We start from the raw sequence: 26,833 nt of genomic DNA on the forward strand, positions 1-26,833 counted from the left end.
TCGCTGCCGGCCCCCATTTGCAGAGAAAAGTAGTCGCATCCTCCAACACTTCTTCCGTTGCATCAGCGGCGCTCGGAGGAGTATTCTAATCGACCTGGAGGTTGTTGGGACGAGCTGCGCCCTGAGGTTAGAGGTAAAGTCAGTGCATACTTCTCATCTCCTTTGCTTTTCCTGTCTTCTTTCTCGTTCTCATCTTTCATCTTCAGTTCCCTCCTTGTGTCATTTCTTTAGCACATTTTCTTTTCGCTTTTCTTTCTCTTCTCTCATTCCTTTTATGTTCCCAATTTTTTCCCTCCTCCCTTTCTATGTACAGCGATTCCATCTGAGACATGCCAGGAAACTCATCCGTCCTTCCTTCATTCTCTGTTCTTTCTCTTTCCTCTTCAACTCTTCTCCTTTTCCTCTGTTTCCTCCATTCTATGCACATAGCATTATGTGGCAGAGATATCTCCTATATAAGAACAGACTCCACGACATTCGAGCACCCAGACACTTCTGCATGCGTGCCTACTACAAAGAGCCCAAATCTTCCAAGAATACTGAAAAACCAACCAGAGCTTCCAAGTGCTCTTCCTGTATCTCAGTGAACAGGTGTTCTTCTTTCTCATCTTCCACTTTTACAATGAATATAAGCTCTTGCTTTCCCTTTCAGGCAGGCATGCAGTGTCACAGGAACAACCAAGAGCCTCGGTACCCAGGGGTATGAGACTCCACCAAACACCTCGGATCCATCAGCACGAACAGCCTGTCACACAGCCAGACTGAAGCCGGGATGGCAATACCACATTTTCACTAAGTTCATCCCCTTAATTCCCACTACAGCAATTCCATGAAATGGATTGTGGTCTCTCCTCCATACCTGCTGGCTGCCACACACACAGACTGTGCCTGGAATCAGCAGCAAAAGAACAAGAGCAGACAGTAGTGCTGTGCTCATCCAAGAGAGTGAATATTTAATGAACACAAATTGAAAAATAGTAAAAGTACAGCTATCCTTCAGATTCATAAACTTTATGTGCGAGTGACTCACCTGCAGCATCAATGACTTGCTCTTCAGAAAATGCAGTATTTTGAGAAAACGAGTATTGGAATTAAATTATATTTTTAGGTAACACTATCCATTTTTCTTGGTAACTGGACAGAAACAAAAGTTTCTGCTTTTTGTGCAGAAACTGGACAGTGCACAGTGTCCCTTATGCATTTTTATCGTGGGAGAAGGAATGAAGAACACTTGAAAGCTAAGAACATTCTCTCAAAGTGTAACTTAGCTCAGTAGAGCACAGTAGACATCCTCCACACTGGTGGGAAATGGCCCAAATACCTGTCACCTGAGAGCTGTCAGAATTCAGCAGTCTGCATCCTATACAGTTGCACCAACACCATGCACATGTGAGAGAAATAAAACAAAACACAAGGATGGACACGATTGGAGAAAGGAGAGAAAGAATCCCTGAACATCCCACTCTTCCCCTTCTTTTCCTTCCCAGGAATGAGGTAGTCAAGGAGAGGTTCAGAGGTTCTTCAGCAGTATCATCCACATTTCGAAAAGTGTCTCTTTGTGCAACAACATTCCAAATCAACAGCAACTAACAAGGCAAGCATGACAGATATGTTACAAACAGAAATACCATGAAGAACAACAACACCATAAGACATGCAAAATTTCAGGAGGTCCTGACAGCATCCCAGGAAAGCAGCATTGTGTGCTGGGACTCTTCTAGACATTTCCTACAGAAATCCTGCATCTGGAGCCATGGGAAATGGCATCTCCACATCTAAGGAAATGTTCTCGACTTTTCCCCCAATGATGCAGGCCATATTCTACCCAGGATCTCCATTCCCATCACTCAAGACTGTCCCCTATTTATCGTCACTCTCCTCTGATGCATTTCCAGATGCTACTCAGTGCCACTTGCAGGACCACTGCCAGAATACTCAGACACTGCTCCACCTTAACATCAAGCTCCAGCTGCAAACCCCATTGTGAGCATGACCCAGGCCTTTGCATATCCTTATCTTCCCTCAGGATCAGCACTAGGAGCACACAGAGGCCTGCACAGCCATTCACCCTCTAACAAAGAGACTTTCCTGCTTTTTGAACTCCACCCAGAATGCTTTTGCATTTTCAGCAACCCCATATGGAAATACAACTGAGTTGTACATGGAGTTGTACTTTCGAGTTACTCAAGATTTTGTGATTAGATCTGTGAGCTCTAATCCCAGGCCACATGAGTTTTATTATTCAAGACCATATTCAAATACCATACACAAGAGCAAAAGCAATACCAAAAGTGTAGGAGAATTTTTACCATAAAACACCAGGGCAGTGCTGCTGTGCAGGGTTTCACGTGCACGTGCACATATCTCAACACCATCCCACCCATAATCTCAACAAGACAACATCCCACTGCTACTGTGGCCACTGTTGCAGGTTATAACAAGGGGGAATTACCTGGGGCTGTTGAGTCCCAGGGCCAGCAGACAGCATTTAGCAGCGTTTAATCACCTGCAGTTGGATTCAGGGTTTCTGGCCTGTCCTGAACCCTCAGTAAGCTTTTGAAACAATGTGGCACTCCATGGAAATTTTGAAATAACATCAAACACGCCCATGCTTTTCAAAATGTATCTCAGGCCATCTACACAGATTCTCAACCAGGAGAACATGGGCAGCAGAAAAGGAAATTACTCCTCTATAACACTTAGCTCAGGGCACAATCATTCCCCTTGGTGTAACACTTATCTCACAGCATATTCCTCTGCCCGAGAACTTAAGCTGCAAAGCAAAGCAAGAAGATATTGCAAAAAAATGATCACAGCAAAAGTACCGACTGGTTTTCCTACTTTCTTACTGACTCCATTGTCGAAACCAAAATGGGACAAAATGTGCAACTTTTCCCTTGAAATTCCAGTTGCCATCTTGCATCAAATCCCTTGCAGAGGGAAAAGAAAGGAGAAAGATTTCGAAAATAATCCAGACGAATATAAAAAAGTCGGCAGATAGAAAGGGAAATAAAATGGTACAAAGTGCCTGGGGGACAGTGACCACAACAGCCTGAGTGTCCTTGCACCGCTTCAAGCAACCTCAGATGGAAACAATACACACTGGAAAGCAAGATCATTGTCTGTAAAATTTGTACCTCTGGACATTTCTCATAGCAATGGGCAGTGATTTCACTCAAAGGGAGAACAACACATCCAGACTAGCAAACCTCAGCCACACACCCTAACTAATCCCAAATCCCATCCTACATTAATTTCCCACCCACGGCAGATGCAAAGGTGCCGTTGATATCCTGCCAAGCACTCAAGGACAAGGGCAGCAAGTCTACGCATTCCCCTCCCACAACACCTTGAAATCTTGAATATGAAAAGGTTGTTTGATCAGACAACATTCAGCACTCTCCATCTTACCAGCCCTTATCAACACACAGCCTGCACTGGGCAGGGAGCATCAGTGGAGAGATCCATAACTGCAAAGGATATTTGGGACATTTCTGTATCACACATTATCAGGAAGGCCTCCCCTCCAGAGCCTTAGCACCTTGGAAAGCAACTTCAGCTACAACATTCTGTTCCCATCCTGTCCCACCCTTTCCTGTACAAATCATTGCCTGCCCCACTCTGAGACATGTTCTAAAGACAAATATATAACCTTCTGATATTTTCTTAGGACTCGATCCATGGTCTCCCCAAGGATTTTCAGTTTCCTCACACAAGTCTTTCTGCTGCTCATGGTCATCCCTCCCATCAGATAAGGACCAGGCCCTACTCTATACAACAGATGACAATTTCCTTTCCTATCACAAGGTTTAATATGAGTGTTGTTTATCCTTCCCAGCAGTGATACAGCATAAAAATCCATGGATGGTATCATCAACACAGTGTATGGAAGATGCTCTCTCTGCTTGCCGACACCTCAAGCTTTTTAATGCTTCCCAAAGGGAATAGTATTTTCAAAGGTGATGTTGAAACCTCTAAACAGCAATGGCATTCATCTTATGCTCCAAGAGAAGAACCAAAATTGTGGTGAGGTGACCACCCTAATCCATGATTCTACCAGTGTAGCAGAATCTTCTTTGAGAATTGGTGGAGAAAGGTTTTGATTTTTGGTGAGGACTATTTCTTTGTTTGTTCATTACTGAAGTGTAGACTTCTACTTTTAAATCCCTTTGAAGTCTTGATCATTGATGTCACAATGGAAGCAAATTTTGCAAGAGCATCAAAAGAAAGCAGTACACTTCACACTAGGTCTCTGGTCAGAAATGTAAATCCTTAAAACTGCGGGCAGCACGAAAACAACAAATAAAATTATCTTTTGAAACACGTGGTGTGAATCACTCTCTTCTCCACGAAGGTTTTATACTATTAACCACAGCAACATGATAGGTTGGAAAATATCATACGAAGGTCATAGTAAATCTATGCCACAACCATCTTATTTTCTAAATGAGTCTCATAGTAGAACGATTATAGAGAACTTTTGTGCTGGAATATCCACGTTTCACCATCCATCATAGGCATCAAACGACCTCAATTTTAGAGGTGGAGGGGAGATCTCAGTCAAAAGCATAGTAAACAGCCTCCAAAGGCAGTGAGGCCTGGGAGCCTATACCCACCACACCCTGGCTGCCTTGAACTCCTTCACCAACACGGGAGGAAATGTTACATATCAGTACCAGAACCCTCCTGCTGTCTACAAATCTCATACCACCAAGCACCTCCTGTCTCACAGGACGGTAATTTAATTCCAGAGCCGAACAATTACCATTGACAGCACCAAACCTCAGCTGCCTACAGTGACTGCTCGAGGACGCTGCCATATCTACATTATGGATCCTTCTAAGAAAGGGGGAATGAGGTGAGAGATGAAAAGGTGTCATTGCCCTCCTTAAGGATCCGCCAAGTACCCAGTGTCCCTAAGCCATGGCAACTGAGCTCGCCTTCAAACAGCAGCTATCCAGGGGGCGGATGAGAAAAAGCAGAGAAGGGAAGGAAGGAAGGAAGGAAGGAAGGAGCACTGACCGTGTGGAGGAGAGCGGAGGGCTCCGGCTGCGTGTCCTTGGGCGCGGGGCCGGGCGGCGGCGGAGGGAAGTTGGGGCTGAAAACCATGAGGTCGCTCTTGGGCGCGGCGTCCGCCACGCACAGGCTGCGGCTGTGGCGCTGCGAGTAGGACCAGCTGCCCACTTCGCTGGCGCACACGAGCGTCGTGGGCCCGGGCGCCGAGAGCACGGCCGCCCGCGGCGCCCAGCGCGACGCCCCGTAGAGCACGAGCGCCAGCAGGAAGAGGCTGGACACGGCGCAGATGGCCACCACGAGCCACACGTTGGTGGCCGCGCTGGCCGCAGCGGCGCCGAGCTCCAGGCCCGCGGCCGAGCGCGAGCCTGAGGCCGAGGCCGAGGCCGAGGCCGAGCCCGCCGAGGATCCCGCGGCCGCGGCCAGCGCCGCCTCGGCGGGCTCGAGCAGCGAGACGCTGAGCGTGGCCGTGGCCGAGCGCGCCGGCTCGCCGTGGTCGCGCACGACGATGAGCAGCCTGTGGCGAGGGCCGTCCGCCTCGTCGAGCGGGCGCGCCGTGCTCACCTCGCCGCTGTAGAGCCCCACGCGGAACGGGCCCTTGCCGCGCGGCTCGCACAGCTCGTAGCGCAGCCACGCGTTGTAGCCCGAGTCGGCGTCCACGGCGCGGATCTTGGCCAGCACCTGGCCCGCCGGCGCCCCCCACGCCGCCCACGCCCACAGCGTGCCCGAGCCCGAGCCCGGCCCCGCCAACGCCGATGCCGCCTCGGCTGCCGCCGCCGCCGCCGAGCCCGCGGGCGGCAGCAGCGCCGGCGCGTTGTCGTTCTCGTCCAGCACGAAGAGCTGCACCGTGGCGTTGCCGCAGAGCGGCGGCTCCCCCGCGTCCACCGCGCGCACCTCGAACTGCAGCACCTGCAGCTGCTCGTAGTCCAAGGGCTGCAGCGCCCACAGGCGCCCGCTCTCCGCGTCCAGCGCCACGTAGCTCGACGCCGCACGCCAGCCGCTCGAAGGCGCGGCCCCGCCGCCGCCAACGCCCGCGCCGCCCTCCCACAGCGAGTAGCTGACGCGCCCGTTGCCCGCCTCGTCCGGGTCCCGCGCCCACAGCCGCGCCAGCTCCGCGCCCGCCGCGTTGTTCTCCCGCGCCAGCACCGTGTACACGGCCTGCGCGAACGCGGGCGCGTTGTCGTTCACGTCCGACACCGGCAGCCGCAGCCCGCGGCTGGCGCGCAGCGCCGGCGCCCCGCCGTCCTCCGCACGCACCTCCACCTCGTACTCCGACACCCGCTCCCGGTCCAGCGCCTCGCGCAGCACCAGCGAGTACGAGCCCGCGAACGTCGCCTCCAGCCCGAACGGCAGCGCCGGCCACACCCAGCAGCGCACGCGCCCGTTCTCCCCCGAGTCTCGGTCCGACACGCTCAGCAGGGCCACCACCGTCCCCACCGACGCGTCCTCCGACACCGGCACCGACAGCGACGTCACCCGCACCTCCGGTGCGTTGTCATTCACGTCCAGGACCTCTAACTCCACCTTGCAGTGACCAGACAGCGGAGGTGTTCCTCTATCTGTTGCCTTAATATTTAGATCGTATAAATTAACTGTCTCAAAATCCAGGGCGCCTATCAATCTGATCTCCCCAGAGTTCGAATCAATGCTGAATAAATCTGAGGCAGAGGGAGGAACAATTGTATGGATTTCATATTTCACAGCTCTGTTCGTTCCTTCGTCCAGGTCCGTGGCATTTATACGCGCTACTAGCGTGCCCTGTATGGAGTCCTCGGACAATTGTACACTATACACCGACTGGTTGAACTGGGGCGCGTTGTCGTTCGTATCCAGCACCGAGATCAGCAGCTCCATGGTGCCTGTCAGAGACGGCCGGCCCCCGTCTGTCGCCGTCAGCACCAACCGGTGCACCGGAATCGTCTCGCGGTCCAGAGATTTCGTGAGTACCAGAAACAAGGATTTGCTGCGAGAATTACTGTTTTCTTCATCGATTTTAAAATGCTCATTGGGGCTGAGTGTGTAGGAGAGCTGCGCATTCGCTCCGATATCCGCATCCGACGCGCCCTCCAGCGGGAAACGAGACCCCGGCAGGGTGGTGAATTCCGCGATGCTGAGGTTTTTTCGGGCGGCGGGGAAGACGGGGGCATTGTCGTTGATGTCGGTGACCTCGAGCTGCACATGGAAGACGCGCAGCGGCCGCTCCAGCAGCACCTCCAGGCGCAGCGCGCACGGCGCGCTCTTGCCGCACAGCTCCTCGCGGTCGAGCCGCGAGCTCACCAGCAGCGCGCCGCTCGCCCCGCTCACCTCCACGCTCGCCCGCCGGCCCTGCGCCACCAGCCGCAGCCGCCGCGCCTCCGCCTCGCCCGCCTCCAGGCCCAGGTCCTGCGCCAGGCGGCCCACCACCGTGCCGGCCTTGGCTTCCTCCGGCACCGAGTAGCGCACCTGCCCGCCCGCCAGCGCCCAGGCCGCCTGCAGCGCCAGCAGCCGCAGCAGCACAGCGCGGCAGCGCTCCTCCATCCCTGCCAACGCTGCTCTCGCCTCTGCCGCTCTGCCCGTGCCTGCCGGCCCCGGCCCGGGCCCCGCACGGCTCCCCGCCGCCGCCCGGAGCTCAGCAGCGGCTCTGCTGCCCGGCCCGCGCCGCCCCCCCGCGCTCACAGCCGGGCTCTCCGCCGCACCGGGGCGGAGCCGCCCACACGCCGTTCCTGAGCCTGCAGCGACACCCTGCGCTGCTCCGCCGCCTCGCTCGCTCCGCCACATCGCCTCTGCCTCCGATCCGGCAATAGTCATCTCCGGTGTAGCTTTCTCATACTCTCTTTCTCTTTCTTTTTATTATTAATTTTACGTATCGCTCGCTGTTTCATTACAGACCGTCCTTCATATCTTCTTCTAACTTCGTCCTTCTTATTTGATTTCCCTATCTTCATTCAATTCCCTCTTTTAAATAATTTTTCCTCTTTCTCTTTCCTACTTTCCCACCGTCTTCTATTCTTCTGTTTCGTCCATCTCCGAATAGTTTTCCTCCTCAGTCATTATCCTGTTGTTTCCTATTCTTTACTTCATTTATCTTCTTTTACCATCCTCCACAATTCTTTTTCCTCACTGGAATGGTCCTCAGTTGTCTCCGGCGCCGCGCCACTGACCATCAAAATCGGAGTCATGAGCGCCAGAACTCGATGCTATGACTGTGATGGAGTCCTGTTAGGTACCGAATCCAGCACTGTCAGCAGAGGTAGGTGCGTTGTGGTCATCGCCTGTATCCTTGCTTCTGTTGTTCTATCCTGTACTTTTCTCCCTTGCTTTCCCTCTGGCTTTATTTTTACTTGAGCTCCTTAGCGTGAAATTTACTTCATACTTTCATTTGCTACTTCTTTCTTCCCTTCTGTCAATTCGCTTTCTTTCTTCTTTTTCCTTGTTCTTTTCTTTCCTACTTCTCGCTGTCCTATTTTGCCCCCTCCTTTTCTGATTCCACCTTGAGTATTCGTCTCCTGTTTTGCCTCGGCCAAAACGTTTTCAACGTGCTCACAATGAACAACGGGAACGTGCTTTGGGAAAAGATCACATTCTGTAATTTTTATCTCCTTCATTCTACTTCTTTTTCCTTGCTCTTCCTCCTCTCTCTGTTTTTTTTTTTTTTTTTTATCTTTCCTCGTTTTTTGTGCTTTGACATTGCCTTCCATATTTTCTGCTTGTGTCCTTGTAACTTCGGCTCAATATTTTCTTTCAACAAAACACGTTAAGGATATCTACAGCACCCCTGCCACAAAGCAAAGATATGCCCTTGGCCCAGAGCTCTCATTTCTCTTACCTACCTCCTCCTATCCCTGTGAATAAGGAACAAAAAACACCATTTCTGCTTACCTCCTGTCCTTGCACCTGCCAATTCTCCTCCCTTTAGGGTAAAGGCCACACTCTTCAGCCTCCAGTCCTCTCAAGGACGTGCAATAGCACAGCAAGGCAGTCAGATGGCAAAGAACAGCTCTGCTACATCACAACAGGTTCCACCACCCTCTGGCACAAAAGTCAAAGAAACAGCTGCTGAAGCATCCAATGAAAGAGGCTCCAACGATTCCAAATAACACTGACGAGTCTCATTCAGGAATTCAAACCCATCACAGCCCAGCACAGCGCTCCCCCAATGTCACAAAGCACAGTGACATCACACCTACCCAGCACACCTCTTACACGTCTAAGAAGAGCTCTTCTTCCTGTCTCATGTTCCCACGGCAAATCCAACCAAAAGCCACAAATGTAACAATAACACAGTGTCAATAAGAATATTTGCTGCACGCCCAACAACATCAATGCCAAAAAATGTATTCATGTCACGTCTACATTTTTCCTGGCCCCCACATACTCACCTTGTGTCAAGCAGCAACAGGAAAGCAAAGAGAGCAGGCACTGCTGCTCCTAACCCAGAGGCAATTCAGTCAATCCAATATGAAGATACCACAGCTGAACAGGAACCAAAGTACATTTGCCCCTCACACACAACTTCTTCAGCTACAAGCAACTCACCTCTAGCATCACTGATTGCTTTTTCAGAACAAGAAATTCCAGGAGTATTGGTTTCAAGAGACAGTGTGCCTTCATATTACCAGCAACCTCTGCTACCTAATAAGATCAAGAGCACAGAAGTAACCAAGGTCATGTTCCATGATGCCTGGCGTGATGATATAAATTTGTAGAACCTTCTGTTTGAAAAACAACATTCTACACAAAATACAAGCATTATCTGTCACGTATGGCAGGTAATGTCACAAACAGCTATGTCACAGGGCACAAATAAGCACAAGAATATGCAGAACTACTGGAGGTCCTGACAGGATCCCAGGAGAGCAGCCCTATGCACATGGGGTTTTGCTACTTACATTCTTTTTCACCCCATGCCATATTAAATGAGAACTCCATAACTCTTCTCCAATGGCACAGATTGTGTTCTGCCCAGTATCCACATTTGCCTTGGGACACTCTTCTCCACTCAAACTCACCCTCCCCACCTCAAGAGTCCAGGCCCTTTTCAGTGCCACATGCAGGATCACTGCCGAAATACTCAGCATTGCCGGAACTCAGCAATATAACCCTGCTGAAAACTCTGCTCTGCATGTGATTCAATTCATTGTACATCCTCACCTTCCCTCATGAACGGCATAGAGAACACACTGAGGACTGCAAAGCCATCCAGCATCTGGCAGGTTCTCCCAGCTGCCTGTTCGCCACCAAGGCTTTGCTGCTTTTCAGCAATCTCAGCTGGAAACACCACAAAGCTGCTTCACCACTTAGAGTTCATGAAGATTCTGTGGTTAGAGCTGTGACAGCTCTGATCCCAGCCCACACATCTTTATATCATCAATGCAAGCACAGCAAATACCAAAGCACAAAAGCAGTCACAAAGGCAATTGAGTGGGAGAATTTGTATCACATAGAAACAGAGCTCGGCTGCAGAGCAGGTCTGTATCTGCAAATAACAAGGAGCCCTGTGTGACTTCAGGACAAACCATCTCTCCTGAGGCCACCTGTGCAATGCACAAGTAGGGAAAGTTGAGCACACAAAGATTACAGCCTCTTCATGTGTCCTTATAAATCCCACTTGAGGAGAAGCAAGGAACCATCGAGGAAACACCAGTGGCTGAGCATGCTCACCACTACACCAGGAGAGCAGCTTGAAATGTTCCCCTTCCCGAGCACCATTTCTGAAACAAGCAGCTCATCACACAACATCCAGCACTCTCCATCTCACCAGCTCTTACCAAGGCATGGCCTACACCAGGCAGGCAGCAGCACAAGGGTTTGTCTCTGATGAAAGATATTGACAACCTCAAAGGAACATTTGTGAGCATTTCAGTATCACACACTGTCTCATGATCAGGAAGGTGTCCCACTCCAGAGCCTCAGGGCCTGGGAAATGACACTTGGGAAAAGCATTCTGTTCTCATCCTGCCTCACACTTTCATTTAAGCATCCTCCACTCACCAGTCTGAAACCTGTTCTCAAGACAAGCATATCATCTCATGTTCTTTTCTTATGTCCTGACCCATGGCCTTCCCAGGGATTTGCAGCTTCCCCAAAACCATGTTTTCCCACTTCTCAAGGTCACCCTCCAGAGGGGAATGGCCAGGCCCTATTCAATTGTCACAGACCACAGTTGCCTTTCGTATCTCAAGACTAGACATGGGTTTTGAGTATCCTTCTCAGCAATGACAGAACCATAGAAAACTCAGGAACGGCATTATCAGTTCAGTTACTGCAGAATATCTGATACTGACAGTTCTTGTTTTGTAATGTTTCAGCCACCTCAGATGGAAATGTGACATACCTGGGAGCAAAACCCTTTGTAAATGTGATATTGGGAGAACTCTACATGGTGATGCCATTGATGTCATGTTCTGAGAAAAACTCTAATATGCTGGTGAGAGCACATGTCTAACACGTGAGATCTACTGTTTAGGAAAATCTGATTTGTGTCTTGGTGGAGAATGGTGGTTCTTAGATTTTTTGGATAGTAGCATTTGTTTTTTTATTACAGAAGACATTTCCAGAGCTTTTGAAAGGATGACATTGCTGATGCAAGTTTTGAAAGAATATCATAATAAGCCAGTGTATTTCATGCTGGTCCCTGGTCAGAAATGAAAATCCTCTGGAAGGAGAGCAACAGGACCTTGGCTCACACTCTTCTCCCTGAATGCTTTATACTATGTACTATGTAATATATTCTATATACTATATAGTATATTCTATATACTATATACAATATAATATATACTATATACTACAATGGGAACAACATGATACTTGTAAAAAGGTCATGGGAAGATCATGGAAAATCTGTGCCACAACTATCCTACTTTCTAAATGAGTCTCACAGCAAACAATTTTTGTCCTTGTGTATCCATTTCTCAACTTTCATCAGACCTTCACTTATCTTCACAGTTAGAAAGTAGGAGGAGAGTATGCAGTAAAAAGACAAATGAATATCAAAACGGCAAACATCCAGCAGAGGCAGTGAGGTGGTACAGAGCACCTATGAGTCTCTCACCAGCACAGCCTGGCTGTCTTGAACTCCTTCACCCAACGCGGGTGGAAAGGCTACACATCAGCAACAGAACCACCTTGCTGTCTTCAAATCTCACACCATGGGCACCTCATATCGCACAAAGCAGTAACTTAATTCAAGAGAAACTCCCACATACAGCACCAAACCTCAGCTGCCTGCACTAACTGCTCGAGGGAGCTGCCGTACCTACATTCTGGAAGCCCCTCAGAAAGAGCCGGGGGCTTGGGCAATGACGCCGTGAGAGACGCAAAGGTGTCACTGCCATCCCTAAGCACCCGCCAAATACCCAGTGTCTCTAAGCCATGGCAACTGAGCCCGCCTTCAAACAGCAGCTATCCAGGGGGCGGATGAGAAAGAGCAGAGAAGGGAAGGAAGGAAGGAGCACTGACCGTGTGGAGGAGAGCGGAGGGCTCCGGCTGCGTGTCCTTGGGCGCGGGGCCGGGCGGCGGCGGAGGGAAGTTGGGGCTGAAAACCATGAGGTCGCTCTTGGGCGCGGCGTCCGCCACGCACAGGCTGCGGCTGTGGCGCTGCGAGTAGGACCAGCTGCCCACTTCGCTGGCGCACACGAGCGTCGTGGGCCCGGGCGCCGAGAGCACGGCCGCCCGCGGCGCCCAGCGCGACGCCCCGTAGAGCACGAGCGCCAGCAGGAAGAGGCTGGACACGGCGCAGATGGCCACCACGAGCCACACGTTGGTGGCCGCGCTGGCCGCAGCGGCGCCGAGCTCCAGGCCCGCGGCCGAGCGCGAGCCTGAGGCCGAGGCCGAGGCCGAGCCCGCCGAGGATCCCGCGGCCGCGGCCAGCGCCGCCTCGGCGGGCTCGAGCAGCGAGACGCTGAGCGTGGCCGTGGCCGAGCGCGCCGGCTCGCCGTGGTCGCGCACGACGATGAGCAGCCTGTGGCGAGGGCCGTCCGCCTCGTCGAGCGGGCGCGCCGTGCTCACCTCGCCGCTGTAGAGCCCCACGCGGAACGGGCCCTTGCCGCGCGGCTCCCACAGCTCGTAGCGCAGCCACGCGTTGTAGCCCGAGTCGGCGTCTACGGCGCGGATCTTGGCCAGCACCTGGCCCGCCGGCGCCCCCCACGCCGCCCACGCCCACAGCGTGCCCGAGCCCGAGCCCGGCCCCGCCAACGCCGATGCCGCCTCGGCCGCCACGGCGCCCGCCTCCGGCCGCCGAGCCCGCGGGCGGCAGCAGCGCCGGCGCGTTGTCGTTCTCGTCCAGCACGAAGAGCTGCACCGTGGCGTTGCCGCAGAGCGGCGGCTCCCCCGCGTCCACCGCGCGCACCTCGAACTGCAGCACCTGCAGCTGCTCGTAGTCCAAGGGCTGCAGCGCCCACAGGCGCCCGCTCTCCGCGTCCAGCGCCACGTAGCTCGACGCCGCACGCCAGCCGCTCGAAGGCGCGGCCCCGCCGCCGCCAACGCCCGCGCCGCCCTCCCACAGCGAGTAGCTGACGCGCCCGTTGCCCGCCTCGTCCGGGTCCCGCGCCCACAGCCGCGCCAGCTCCGCGCCCGCCGCGTTGTTCTCCCGCGCCAGCACCGTGTACACGGCCTGCGCGAACGCGGGCGCGTTGTCGTTCACGTCCGACACCGGCAGCCGCAGCCCGCGGCTGGCGCGCAGCGCCGGCGCCCCGCCGTCCTCCGCACGCACCTCCACCTCGTACTCCGACACCCGCTCCCGGTCCAGCGCCTCGCGCAGCACCAGCGAGTACGAGCCCGCGAACGTCGCCTCCAGCCCGAACGGCAGCGCCGGCCACACCCAGCAGCGCACGCGCCCGTTCTCCCCCGAGTCTCGGTCCGACACGCTCAGCAGGGCCACCACCGTCCCCACCGACGCGTCCTCCGACACCGGCACCGACAGCGACGTCACCCACACCTCCGGCGCGTTGTCGTTCACGTCCAGAACCTTCAGTTCCACGCTGCAGTGACTCGAAAGCGGGGGCGTTCCTTTATCTCTCGCTTCTATCTCCAGGTCATATGACTGAATATCCTCGAAATCCATTTCCCCGGCAGTCCGTAGTTCTCCGGACTTTTCGTCAATTTTGAAAATGTCCTGAATTTTTGCGGAAATTGTGTCGCTGAAAGAATAATGTATTTCTCGGTTTATTCCCTCATCCTTGTCTGTGGCGGTTACCTGGAAAAACACAGTTCCCGGGGCGGTATTTTCCGGCAGCTGCACTTTATACACCGACTGGTTGAACTGGGGCGCGTTGTCGTTCGCATCCAGCACCGAGATCAGAAGCTCCATGGTGCCTGTCAGAGACGGCCGGCCCCCGTCAGTCGCTGTCAGCACCAACTGGTGCACCGAAATCGTCTCGCGGTCCAGAGATTTCGTGAGTACCAGAAACAAGGAATTTGCTGCGAGAATTACTGTTTTACTTCATCGATTTTAAAATGCTCGCTGGGGCTGAGTGTGTAGGAGAGCTGCGCGTTCGCTCCGATATCCGCATCCGACGCGCCCTCCAGCGGGAAACGAGACCCCGGCACGGACGATTCCGCGATGCTGAGGTTTTTTCGGGCAGCGGGGAAGACGGGGGCATTGTCGTTGATGTCGGTGACCTCGAGCTGCACATGGAAGACGCGCAGCGGCCGCTCCAGCAGCACCTCCAGGCGCAGCGCGCACGGCGCGCTCTTGCCGCACAGCTCCTCGCGGTCGAGCCGCGAGCTCACCAGCAGCGCGCCGCTCGCCCCGCTCACCTCCACGCTCGCCCGCCGGCCCTGCGCCACCAGCCGCAGCCGCCGCGCCTCCGCCTCGCCCGCCTCCAGGCCCAGGTCCTGCGCCAGGCGGCCCACCACCGTGCCGGCCTTGGCTTCCTCCGGCACCGAGTAGCGCACCTGCCCGCCCGCCAGCGCCCAGGCCGCCTGCAGCGCCAGCAGCCGCAGCAGCACAGCGCGGCAGCGCTCCTCCATCCCTGCCAACGCTGCTCTCGCCTCTGCCGCTCTGCCCGTGCCTGCCGGCCCCGGCCCGGGCCCCGCACGGCTCCCCGCCGCCGCCCGGAGCTCAGCAGCGGCTCTGCTGCCCGGCCCGCGCCGCCCCCCCGCGCTCACAGCCGGGCTCTCCGCCGCACCGGGGCGGAGCCGCCCACACGCCGTTCCTGAGCCTGCAGCGACACCCTGCGCTGCTCCGCCGCCTCGCACGCTTCGCAATTCCGCCGAGCATCCGACTTGGGATGAACATCTATTGCAGTCTTTTCTTCCTAACTTGCCCGTCTTTCGTCTTATTTTATATTATTTTTTTGTTGGCATACCTCCTTCGTCCTCTTGGTAACTCTCAAGTCTTTTCCGGCTCCCAACTGCAGAGAAAAGAATTCGCATCATGCAACACTACTTCCATAGCATCAGTGGCAGATCGTAGGGCATTCTAATCAAGGCGGAGGTTGGTGGGAACCAGCACCGCCCAGACATTTGAGGTAAGGTCAGTAAGTACTTCTCAGCTCCTTTGCTGTTCCTTTCTTCCTTGTCGGTGTTATCTTTCATCCTTAATTACCTCCTTGGCATTCCTTTACATTCCCTTCCTTACTTTTCTTCTCTCATTCCTTTTGCATCCCTCTTTCTGACCCTCCTGCCTTTCTGTGTACAGCGATACCATCTGAGATATGCCAGTAAACTTATTCGTCCTTCCATCCTTCCCTACTCGTTTTCTTCTTCTCCTTTTCCTCCTTTCTGCGCACACAGCATCATATGGTAGAGAAGAGCTCTCGTACAAAACAAGAGAATCCACGACAATCAAGCCCCCAGACATGTGTGTATGTGTGGCTACTACAGAGGGCCCAAATCATCACCGAACACTGGAAAAGCTGCCACAGCTTTCAAGTGCTTTTCTTATATGACAATGAAGAGCTGTTCTTCAAGTTCATCTTCCACTTGTACAATAAATGTCAGGTTCTTGCTTTCTCTTTCGGGAAGGTATGTACTGTCACGGCAACACACCAAGAACCTCGGTATCCAGGGGCAGGAGTCCCCACCAAACACCTCGGATCCATCAGCATGAACAGCCTGACAAGAAGCCAGACTGAAGCCATGAAGGTAACACCACGATATTTTCACTAAGAACATCCCCTTGATTCCCAACACAGCAACTCCACCAAATGGATTGTGATCCTTCCTCCATCCCTGCTGGCTGCCACACAGTCAGGCTGTGCTTGGAATCAGCAACAAAAGAACAAGTGCAGACAGTGGTGCTGTGCTCATCTGAGAGAGTCAATATTTAATCAATCCAAATTGAAAAGGAATAAAAGTACATCTATCCCTCAGGTTCATCCACTTTATGTGCGAGTGACTTACCTGTAGCATCAATGATTCGCTCTTCTTCAGAAGGAATATTTTGGGAACACGAGTATTGATTTTAAATTTTATTTTCAGTCAACCTCCGTTTTTCTGAGCAAGCTGGACAAAAATTAATTTTTGTGCCTTTTCTGCAGAAACTGGACAGTGCACAGTGTCCCTTATGCATTTCTATAAAAGGACAAGCAAGGAAGAATGCCTGAAAGCTAAGGACATTATCTCAAAATGAAATTTAGTTCAGTAGAGCACAGTAGACATGCCCCACAATGGTGGGAAATGGCCCAAATACCGGACACCTGAGAGCTGTCAAAATTCAGCAGTCTGCACCTTAACCACTCTTACCAACACCATGCACATGTGAGAGAAATAAAATAAAACACAAGGATGGGCAGGGTTGGAGAAAGGAGAGATAGAATTTCTGAAGATCCCACTCTTCCCTTTCTTTCCCTTCCCAGGACAGATGCAGTCAAGGAGAGGTTCAGAGGTGGTTCTGCATCATCATCCACATTTTGAAAAGCTTCTCTTTGTGCAACAACATTCCAAATCAACAGCAACTAACTGAAGGCAAGCATGACATCTACGGTCCAAACAGCAATACCATGAAGAACAAGAGTACCATAAGATATGCAGAACTTCTGGAGGTGCTGGTAGAAATCTCTGCTGCTGGGCAAGCAGCATTGTGCGCTGGGAACCTTCCAGAGATTTTCTACAGAAATCCTGTATCTTGTGCCATGGGAAATGGCATCTCCACATCTAAGCAAATATTCTCGACCTTTTGCCCAGTGATGAAGACCATATTCTATCCAGGATCTCCATTCCAGTCCAGACTGTTCTCTACTCATGGTCACTCTTCTCTGATGCCTTTCCAGATGCTACTCAGTGCCACTTGCAGGACCACTGCCAGAATACTCAGACACTGCTCCACCTTAACATCAAGCTCCAGCTGTAAACCCCATTGTGAGCATGACCCAGGTCTTTGCATATCCTCATCTTCCTCCATAATCAGCACTAGGAGTATACAAAGGTCTGCACAGCCACCCACTGTCTAGCAAACAGACTTTCCTGCTTTTTGAACTTCACCCGGAATTTTCTTGCCTTTTCAGCAACCTCATATGGAAATACAACTGAGTTGTACATTTGAGATATTAGAGATTCTGTGATTGGAGCTGTGGGCTCTGATCCCAGTCCAAATGGATTTATTATTCAGGAGAACCACACCAAATGCCTATATGCACCAGCAACAGCGATATAAAATGGGTGGGAGAGTTTCTACCACACAATACCAGGGCTGTGCTGCTGTGCAATGTTTGACATGCAGCTATACACATCTCAACAATATGACAACAAGTGAACACTATACTGCTAATGTGGCCACCATTACAGGTTAAAACTAGAGGGTATTACCTGGTGCTGTTGAGTCGCAGGGCCAGGAGATGGCATTTAGCAGAGTGTAATCACCTACTAAGGGATTCAGGCTTTCTGGCCTATCCTGAACTCCCAGTAGGCTTTTGAAACAATGTGGCACTTAATGGAAATTTTGCAATAACATCAAATTGGTCAATGTTTTCAAGCTACTTCTCAGGTCAGCAATAAAAAATCCCCAACCAGGGCCACATGGGCAGCAGAAAAAGAAATTGCCCCTTTGTAACACTTAGCTCGAGGCATAATCGTCTGCCTGAAACCTTATCCTATTAAGCCAAGTAAGAAGATACACCAAGAAATGAACAAAGCACAAGTCCCCACTACCTTCCCTACATCCTTAACAACTCTGCTGAAGAAAGCAAAAAAGGAACTTTTCCCTTCAAGTTCCAGTTGTCATCTTGCATCAAATCCCTTGCAGACGGAATACAAATAAGAAAGATTTCGAAAATAATCCAGACATATACTTAGAAACTAGGCAGACAGAAACGAAAATAAAGTGACACATAGTGCCTATGGGATAGTAACCACAACATTCTGAGTGTTCTTGCACTCCTTTAAGCAAGCTCGTGTGGAAACACTGCACACCAAAAAGCAAAATCATTGTCTGAAAAACCAACACCTTTGAACATCTCTCACCGCAATGGGCAATGATTCCATTCAAAGGGAGAATGCCACACCCACAACAGCAAACCTCAGATACACAAGATCCCAACTCAGGAGACCCCAACACATCTATTTCCCACCCACAGCAGACGGAAAGGTACCGTTGATATTCCTAAGCACCCATCAAGTACCCATCGCTCTCGGGCCGTGGGAACGGCCTAGAGCCTAGATTCCCACAGAGCATGAACACCTGGAGAGACAGAAGGGTTGGAAAGGGGTGAGAGAGGAGAGCAAGGCAGTGGCACTGACCGTGTGGAGGAGAGCGGAGGGCTCCGGCTGCGAGTCCTTGGGCGCGGGGCCGGGCGGCGGCGGAGGGAAGTTGGGGCTGAAAACCATGAGGTCGCTCTTGGGCGCGGCGTCCGCCACGCACAGGCTGCGGCTGTGGCGCTGCGAGTAGGACCAGCTGCCCACTTCGCTGGCGCACACGAGCGTCGTGGGCCCGGGCGCCGAGAGCACGGCCGCCCGCGGCGCCCAGCGCGACGCCCCGTAGAGCACGAGCGCCAGCAGGAAGAGGCTGGACACGGCGCAGATGGCCACCACGAGCCACACGTTGGTGGCCGCGCTGGCCGCAGCGGCGCCGAGCTCCAGGCCCGCGGCCGAGCGCGAGCCTGAGGCCGAGGCCGAGGCCGAGCCCGCCGAGGATCCCGCGGCCGCGGCCAGCGCCGCCTCGGCGGGCTCGAGCAGCGAGACGCTGAGCGTGGCCGTGGCCGAGCGCGCCGGCTCGCCGTGGTCGCGCACGACGATGAGCAGCCTGTGGCGAGGGCCGTCCGCCTCGTCGAGCGGGCGCGCCGTGCTCACCTCGCCGCTGTAGAGCCCCACGCGGAACGGGCCCTTGCCGCGCGGCTCCCACAGCTCGTAGCGCAGCCACGCGTTGTAGCCCGAGTCGGCGTCCACGGCGCGGATCTTGGCCAGCACCTGGCCCGCCGGCGCCCCCCACGCCGCCCACGCCCACAGCGTGCCCGAGCCCGAGCCCGGCCCCGCCAACGCCGATGCCGCCTCGGCCGCCGCCGCCGCTGCCGCCTCGGCCGCCACGGCGCCCGCCTCCGCCGCCGAGCCCGCGGGCGGCAGCAGCGCCGGCGCGTTGTCGTTCTCGTCCAGCACGAAGAGCTGCACCGTGGCGTTGCCGCAGAGCGGCGGCTCCCCCGCGTCCACCGCGCGCACCTCGAACTGCAGCACCTGCAGCTGCTCGTAGTCCAAGGGCTGCAGCGCCCACAGGCGCCCGCTCTCCGCGTCCAGCGCCACGTAGCTCGACGCCGCACGCCAGCCGCTCGAAGGCGCGGCCCCGCCGCCGCCAACGCCCGCGCCGCCCTCCCACAGCGAGTAGCTGACGCGCCCGTTGCCCGCCTCGTCCGGGTCCCGCGCCCACAGCCGCGCCAGCTCCGCGCCCGCCGCGTTGTTCTCCCGCGCCAGCACCGTGTACACGGCCTGCGCGAACGCGGGCGCGTTGTCGTTCACGTCCGACACCGGCAGCCGCAGCCCGCGGCTGGCGCGCAGCGCCGGCGCCCCGCCGTCCTCCGCACGCACCTCCACCTCGTACTCCGACACCCGCTCCCGGTCCAGCGCCTCGCGCAGCACCAGCGAGTACGAGCCCGCGAACGTCGCCTCCAGCCCGAACGGCAGCGCCGGCCACACCCAGCAGCGCACGCGCCCGTTCTCCCCCGAGTCTCGGTCCGACACGCTCAGCAGGGCCACCACCGTCCCCACCGACGCGTCCTCCGACACCGGCACCGACAGCGACGTCACCCGCACCTCCGGCGCGTTGTCGTTCACGTCCAGCACCTCCAACACAACTCGGCAGTGACCCGAAAGCGGAGGTGTGCCTTGATCTCTCGCTTCAATACGAAAATCTAATACACTGACTTCCTCAAAGTCCAGAGCTGCTGTGAGGTGAATCTCCCCTGTCTTCGAATTGACGGAAATCACATCTCGTCCACTAGGCGGAATGAAGCTGATCGCGGTAAAAGTCATTTCGCTATTACTTCCTTCGTCCGCATCAGTGGCATTCACCCGCGCCACGAGTGTTCCCACGGCAGCGCTCTCGGGCAGCTGCACTTTATACACCGACTGGTTGAACTGGGGCGCGTTGTCGTTCGCATCCAGCACCGAGATCAGCAGCTCCATGGTGCCTGTCAGAGACGGCCGGCCCCCGTCAGTCGCTGTCAGCACCAACCGGTGCACCGAAATCGTCTCGCGGTCCAGGGATTTTGTTAAAACAAGATCGGGTACAAGATTTCCGTCATTTGACTTTTGTAAATCTACCGAAAAGTGTTCGCTGGGGCTGAGTGTGTAGGAGAGCTGCGCATTCGCTCCGATATCCTCATCCGACGCGCCCTCCAGCGGGAAACGAGACCCCGGCACCGATAATTCCGCGATGCTGAGGTTTTTTCGGGCGGCGGGGAAGACGGGGGCATTGTCGTTGATGTCGGTGACCTCGAGCTGCACATGGAAGACGCGCAGCGGCCGCTCCAGCAGCACCTCCAGGCGCAGCGCGCACGGCGCGCTCTTGCCGCACAGCTCCTCGCGGTCGAGCCGCGAGCTCACCAGCAGCGCGCCGCTCGCCCCGCTCACCTCCACGCTCGCCCGCCGGCCCTGCGCCACCAGCCGCAGCCGCCGCGCCTCCGCCTCGCCCGCCTCCAGGCCCAGGTCCTGCGCCAGGCGGCCCACCACCGTGCCGGCCTTGGCTTCCTCCGGCACCGAGTAGCGCACCTGCCCGCCCGCCAGCGCCCAGGCCGCCTGCAGCGCCAGCAGCCGCAGCAGCACAGCGCGGCAGCGCTCCTCCATCCCTGCCAACGCTGCTCTCGCCTCTGCCGCTCTGCCCGTGCCTGCCGGCCCCGGCCCGGGCCCCGCACGGCTCCCCGCCGCCGCCCGGAGCTCAGCAGCGGCTCTGCTGCCCGGCCCGCGCCGCCCCCCCGCGCTCACAGCCGGGCTCTCCGCCGCACCGGGGCGGAGCCGCCCACACGCCGTTCCTGAGCCTGCAGCGACACCCTGCGCTGCTCCGCCGCCTCGCTCGCTCCGCCACATCGCTTCTGCTTCACTTCGGCACGGACACGTCCTTTTATTTTTCTCTTTCAATCGGGCTTGTCTTTAATTTTATTCTTCCGCCTGTTTTTTGTTGGTTTTTTTTTGTTTGTTTGTTTTTTTGTTTTTTTTTTTTTTTTTTTTACCGTCTTCTTTACCCCTTCGGGTAACTAGACAGAAGCCTCCGTATCCAGACAGCAGAAAAAACAACCCGGATCCATCAACTCAATTTACTTGTCACGCGACACTCGTGGCATTAGTATGGAAGACAGAATATTCTAATCGAGGCAGAGGCTCTTCAGAACCAGCTTCACCGAGCGATTACAGGTAAAATGGTTGCATACCTCCTTGCTGTTTTTTTCTTTCTCCTCTTTGTCTTCTTCCATTCTTAATTACCTCCTTCATAGCATCTTCTGTCTTTCTCTTTTCTCACTCCTTTTACGCCTTCTTTTTTGCTTTCGTCCTTTCCTGTGTGCAGTGAGAGCATCTGTGGCACACTAGCAAACTTGTCCTTCATTTCAGGAATACTTCTGGGAATAATTTCTTCTCTTCACTCACTTCACACACACACACTTTCCTCTCGTCTTCTCTCTTTGCTTCTTCTTTGTCTCATTAATCAATGTGTTGTTCCACATAATTACATCACCCTCCCCATGAAGCACGAACATGCCGTGGGGAACAGTTCCCGTTCCTCTCTGCTGTCGTCTCTCATATCTCCACTCAAGGAACAAACTTCCTGCTCACTTCAAGCCTATGCCAGGCTGACAGAGCGCTCTTTCACCTCACCATCTGCAAGGAAACCACACTCTTCAGGCCCCATCCTCTCCATAGAGAGAATTCACAGCCCACAGAAACACAGGCCAAATCCCTAGGTACGTGAACATTAGTGCAAACAGACTACACTAAGCACGAACAACCCAGGGCAATCTTTTCTTCAGGGATTCAAACCCAACCACGGCCCAGCACATGAATCCTTCCTGAATGCTGAAAAAATACCGAGTATCCACAGCTCCAAACACTCCTCATATGCCTCGAAGAAGAACTAATCTTCAGGAATCATTTTCCACCTGCATGATGAATGGAAATTTCTGCCTTCATATTCCAGGCAGGCCAGCACAGTCAGAAACACACAGCAAGAATGTCCAGCCCCAGGGCCATTAGTCCCTGTGGAATGCCTCTGTGTAGCCTGATCCACGGGGTCAAGGCAACAAAGTCATTTTATCAGTGTCGTTTTCTCTGGGAACACACTCCTGACTCCCAACTCATCCACTCTGAGAAATGTCTTATGGTCCCTCCTGCATTCCTGCTTCTGTCATTTGCTCGTACTGTGTCTGGACAAAGAAGACAGAAATGAGAGGGGGCAGTGGTGCACTGCTGATCCAGTAAAGGAATCACAGAACTTCTCAAACTGGAAGGCTTGAACCCATAAGGATCATCCAGTCCAACTACAAATCCAGGCACATTTGGTCAATCCAAAATGAACAATCCATTACCAAAAATTTATATATATAACGGCACAACTGTTTTTCAGACTCATCTTTAGGTAACAGCAACTTACCTGAAGTATTCCTGGCTCCTTCTTCAGAAAATATTTACTTTCAAGGGAGGGAATTTTTTTTCTGAAGCCTACTTTCTTTTAATGTCATCAGAGATTTCTGGGGAAGATGAATGGGGGGAAATGACCCACATTTTGCAAAAGCCTCTAAATCACTGAACAGAGCACAATGCTTCTTCATGCACTTTTATTACATGTGAGGTAGGAGAGACTCTGCAGTCTGAATTTCATCCACTGTTACCAACACATTGCCAAAGCAAAAGAAGAAAAAATGTAAAATATGGTTTTCGGTGGAAGTAGAGAAGAAAACTAGAAGATTGCATCCTGCCATATCAAAATGCCAGGTCTGGAAATTTTTTGATTCTGGTCAGAACTCTTCCCACTCCCTACCAAGACAAGAGCAGAGATGCAAACAAGGAGAGCTTCACAAAAGGCTGAGCAAGCAAGTCTGATACTTGGAAATGCCCCTGTTACACGAACATTGTACTTTCAAAAGCAAGTGCTCCGAATTCTGTATGGTAGATGACCTCACATCGGGTAGGAAGAGCATGCACAATACCAAGGATACACAGGTCTTCAGAAGGAACTGAGAGGACCCCAAACAAGCAACATCAAAGGAAAGGTGTCTTGACAAGGTTTTCCAGTGGAATCCTCTATCCCAAGCTCTGGGAAATGAATCTCCAGATGAGCAGCTGGAGCTTTCTTCCGCGATGACATCGCTTATGCTACACAACGTCTCCATTTCCTCAGAAAAGAAACTTCTCCACTCAAAGTCACCACCGTGCCGGCCTTGGCTTCCTCCGGCACCGAGTAGCGCACCTGCCCGCCCGCCAGCGCCCAGGCCGCCTGCAGCGCCAGCAGCCGCAGCAGCACAGCGCGGCAGCGCTCCTCCATCCCTGCCAACGCTGCTCTCGCCTCTGCCGCTCTGCCCGTGCCTGCCGGCCCCGGCCCGGGCCCCGCACGGCTCCCCGCCGCCGCCCGGAGCTCAGCAGCGGCTCTGCTGCCCGGCCCGCGCCGCCCCCCCGCGCTCACAGCCGGGCTCTCCGCCGCACCGGGGCGGAGCCGCCCACACGCCGTTCCTGAGCCTGCAGCGACACCCTGCGCTGCTCCGCCGCCCTACACTCCTCGCAATAGCGGCCGCGCATCTGATCCGAGATGATAATCTCTTCCTGGAGTGTCTTCCGACCCTGATTGTCTTTCATTTTATTCTTTGTACTTCTTTTTTCTTTGCTTTCCTCCTTCGTCCTCCGCGTAACTCGCTTCCGGCGCCCAATTGCAGAGAAAAGCAGTCGGATCCTCCAACACTTCTTCCGCAGCATCAGGGGCAGACCTCAGAGTATTCTAGTCGAGACTGAGGTTGTTGGGAACCAGCTCCGCCCAGTGGTTAGAGGTAAGGTCAGTGAACTCTTCTCGTCTCCTTTGCTGTTCCTTTCTTCCTTCTCGTTGTCATCTTTCATCTTTAGTTGCTGCCTTGTGGCATTCCTTTACAGCATTTTCCGTTTGCTTTTCTTTCTCTTCTGTCATTAGTTTTATGTCCCCCATTCTTACCATCCTCCCTGTCTGTGTACAGCGATACCATCTGAGACATGCCAGGAAACTCATCCATCCTTCCATCCTTCTCTGTTCTTTCTCTTTCCTCTTCTCCTTTTCCTCCTCCTTGTGTACATACCATCATAGGGCAGAGAAGAGCTCTCCTACATAAGAACAGAATCCATGACTATCAAGCCCCCAGACACTTGTACATGTGTAGCTACTACAATGACCCCAAGTCTCTCACAGTCTCCTTCTGGATGAAATGTGCCCAATGTACACAATGGGATGAGTGAGCAATGGATTGACACATCAGGCTCAAAGAATCAGGCTGAATGGAGTAATATCTCCTCATGGCCAGTCAGTACTGATGTTACCCACAGTTCAATTACAGGCCTGTTCTCTTCAATGTTCTTACCTAACCTGGGCCTGGGAATCGATTGAAACTAAGTTTGTTGACTAAGAGAAACAAGGTTTCCCTCAGGGGTAGAGAGGCCTTACAGAGAGATTGTCAGAAATTAGACTACTGGGCAACCACTGAAGTTTGAAATTCAACAAGTACAAACGACAGATTTGGCATCTGGGATGATGTAATCCTGGATGTTCATCCAGACCAGCAGGCTTGGGGCACTGTTCACCTCTCTAGGAAATCTGTTACTGTATTTGACCATTCTTGCTATAAAGAAATGCCTTCTAAAATCAAACTGGTACTGGGCAACCTGGAGATCATCCACTAAAATACATGAACTTTCTAAGACAAGGTGCAAAGAAAGTGGAGACAGGCTGTTTTCAGTGGTATGTGGTGAAAGGACAAGTGGCAACAGACACACACAAACACTTTATTCTGTCAAACATCAGGAAGACAGAAACCTGTTCTTACTGTGAAGGTGAATGAGCACTGGCACAGTTGCCCCAGAGGTGTTTTGGAGTCTTCCTCCTCAGAGATATTCAAAAACCACCTGAACATTGTGCTGTGCAGCTCTAGGTGTCTTGATCCATTTTGATTTTGTATCATTCCTGAATGCGCTAATTTTACCAAATTCCTCTTTCTTTGATGGTGTTTCCAAAGTTCTGCCTAAAACAACTCTGTAAGTTAAAACTATTAATTCCGTGAAATTTCCCAGGGATTTCCTAGTTCCTGGAATGAATCGGTCAAGCTCTTAAACTGAACTGCAAGAGCTATATCTTGTCTTCGGTTCATTTAAGGATTTGACATTTTAAATTATTGCAATGAAATTTAAGAAAATTTTGTTTTTGTAATTCTTGCACTACCTCCTAAACTCATGAATTTCACTTCTCGGGCAGTGGAAAATCAAGATGGAAAAGTTTTATGGGCAAGGTCCCTCCTTGGGATGTAAATAGTTGAATGAGTAGCATAGAAATTGAAGTAATTTCCATTATATATGAATGATTGGTTCTTCAGCAGACATTTTACTCTAATGTTTGTGTGTCTTAAATATGACTATATATTGAAAATTTAAATTCAAACATTTTGCCAAGAAGGTCACTTAGCTGGTATTTCTTAAAAGACAATAGATGAAGTAAGAAAAAAGCAACGTTAGATGATGTCTTTGAAATTTCCAGAAATTATCTGCATTTTGAGTGTTCTGTCTCCCAGCTGTTCATCAAATATGAAGCACCAGTCAAAATTACACTGAATAAATAATCCAATGTTTCTAAAGGGGTTTTTCATTCCTTCTAGTTTCTTACAGGTTTCTGTGCTAACACATCAGGCCATTATGCAAATTAAGAGGTATAGCATGGAAGAGAAGACATTCCACACAGTTTTCATTTCATCAGTTTTTTTCTCTTTCTGAAATGTCCTCACTTGTAGATATTTGTTATAAAGGTGTTGTGCAGGATGTGCCACTTCTCCCAGATGTCATCTGGATCTGAATACCCTGTAATTCTCAAAACTTGCATTTCCAGAATAAACCACAACTCTTTTGGGGTGTTGTTTAAACACTTAGGAAAATAATCTTGTTTTCACAGTTTATTACTGTGAAATCATGTAAGCTAATAATTATTTGCCTACTCTCTACAAAATGAGAGTTTATTCCAGAAATGCTCAAAACGGGAAAGTCAAGTTAAAGTTCAGAAAATGCTTGCTATTTGCAATAAGGTATATATCACTTCTTCAAGAGATTTTGTGCACTGTTTTTTCCTGAAGTACAGTCAAGTAGAGTACATTTCTCCATAAGAATTTATTTTCTAGGGTGGAATTTCCTGTTGGAAGTAGAAAGGTGTGGCCCTTTGTCAGCAGTGGTGCTATAAACAGCAGTCACCTGAGCTGTGACAGTCTGAATT

The 26,833-nt window shown here is 52.7% G+C and overlaps 1 long non-coding RNA gene and 3 pseudogenes across 4 annotated transcripts; all 4 read right to left on the bottom strand.

Moving 5' to 3' along the window:
- Positions 1-246: 246 nt before the first annotated feature.
- On the bottom strand, positions 247-26,833 carry LOC306808813. The gene is made up of 2 exons (XR_013776107.1): positions 24,545-26,833; positions 247-292 (listed from the first exon to the last, which is right to left on the bottom strand). It is a non-coding gene; the product is annotated as an uncharacterized lncRNA (long non-coding RNA).
- LOC306808869 (protocadherin alpha-13 pseudogene) lies at positions 4,954-7,800 on the bottom strand (annotated as a pseudogene). Its single transcript has one exon. The product of its transcript is annotated as a protocadherin alpha-13 pseudogene (transcript).
- Positions 12,390-15,180, bottom strand: LOC306808782 (protocadherin alpha-2 pseudogene; annotated as a pseudogene). The gene has a single exon. The product of its transcript is annotated as a protocadherin alpha-2 pseudogene (transcript).
- On the bottom strand, positions 18,589-21,473 carry LOC306808779 (protocadherin alpha-2 pseudogene; annotated as a pseudogene). The gene has a single exon. The product of its transcript is annotated as a protocadherin alpha-2 pseudogene (transcript).

The sequence above is a fragment of the Erithacus rubecula genome, assembly GCF_903797595.1.
Source record: "Erithacus rubecula genome assembly, chromosome: 16".
Taxonomy (NCBI): domain Eukaryota; kingdom Metazoa; phylum Chordata; class Aves; order Passeriformes; family Muscicapidae; genus Erithacus; species Erithacus rubecula.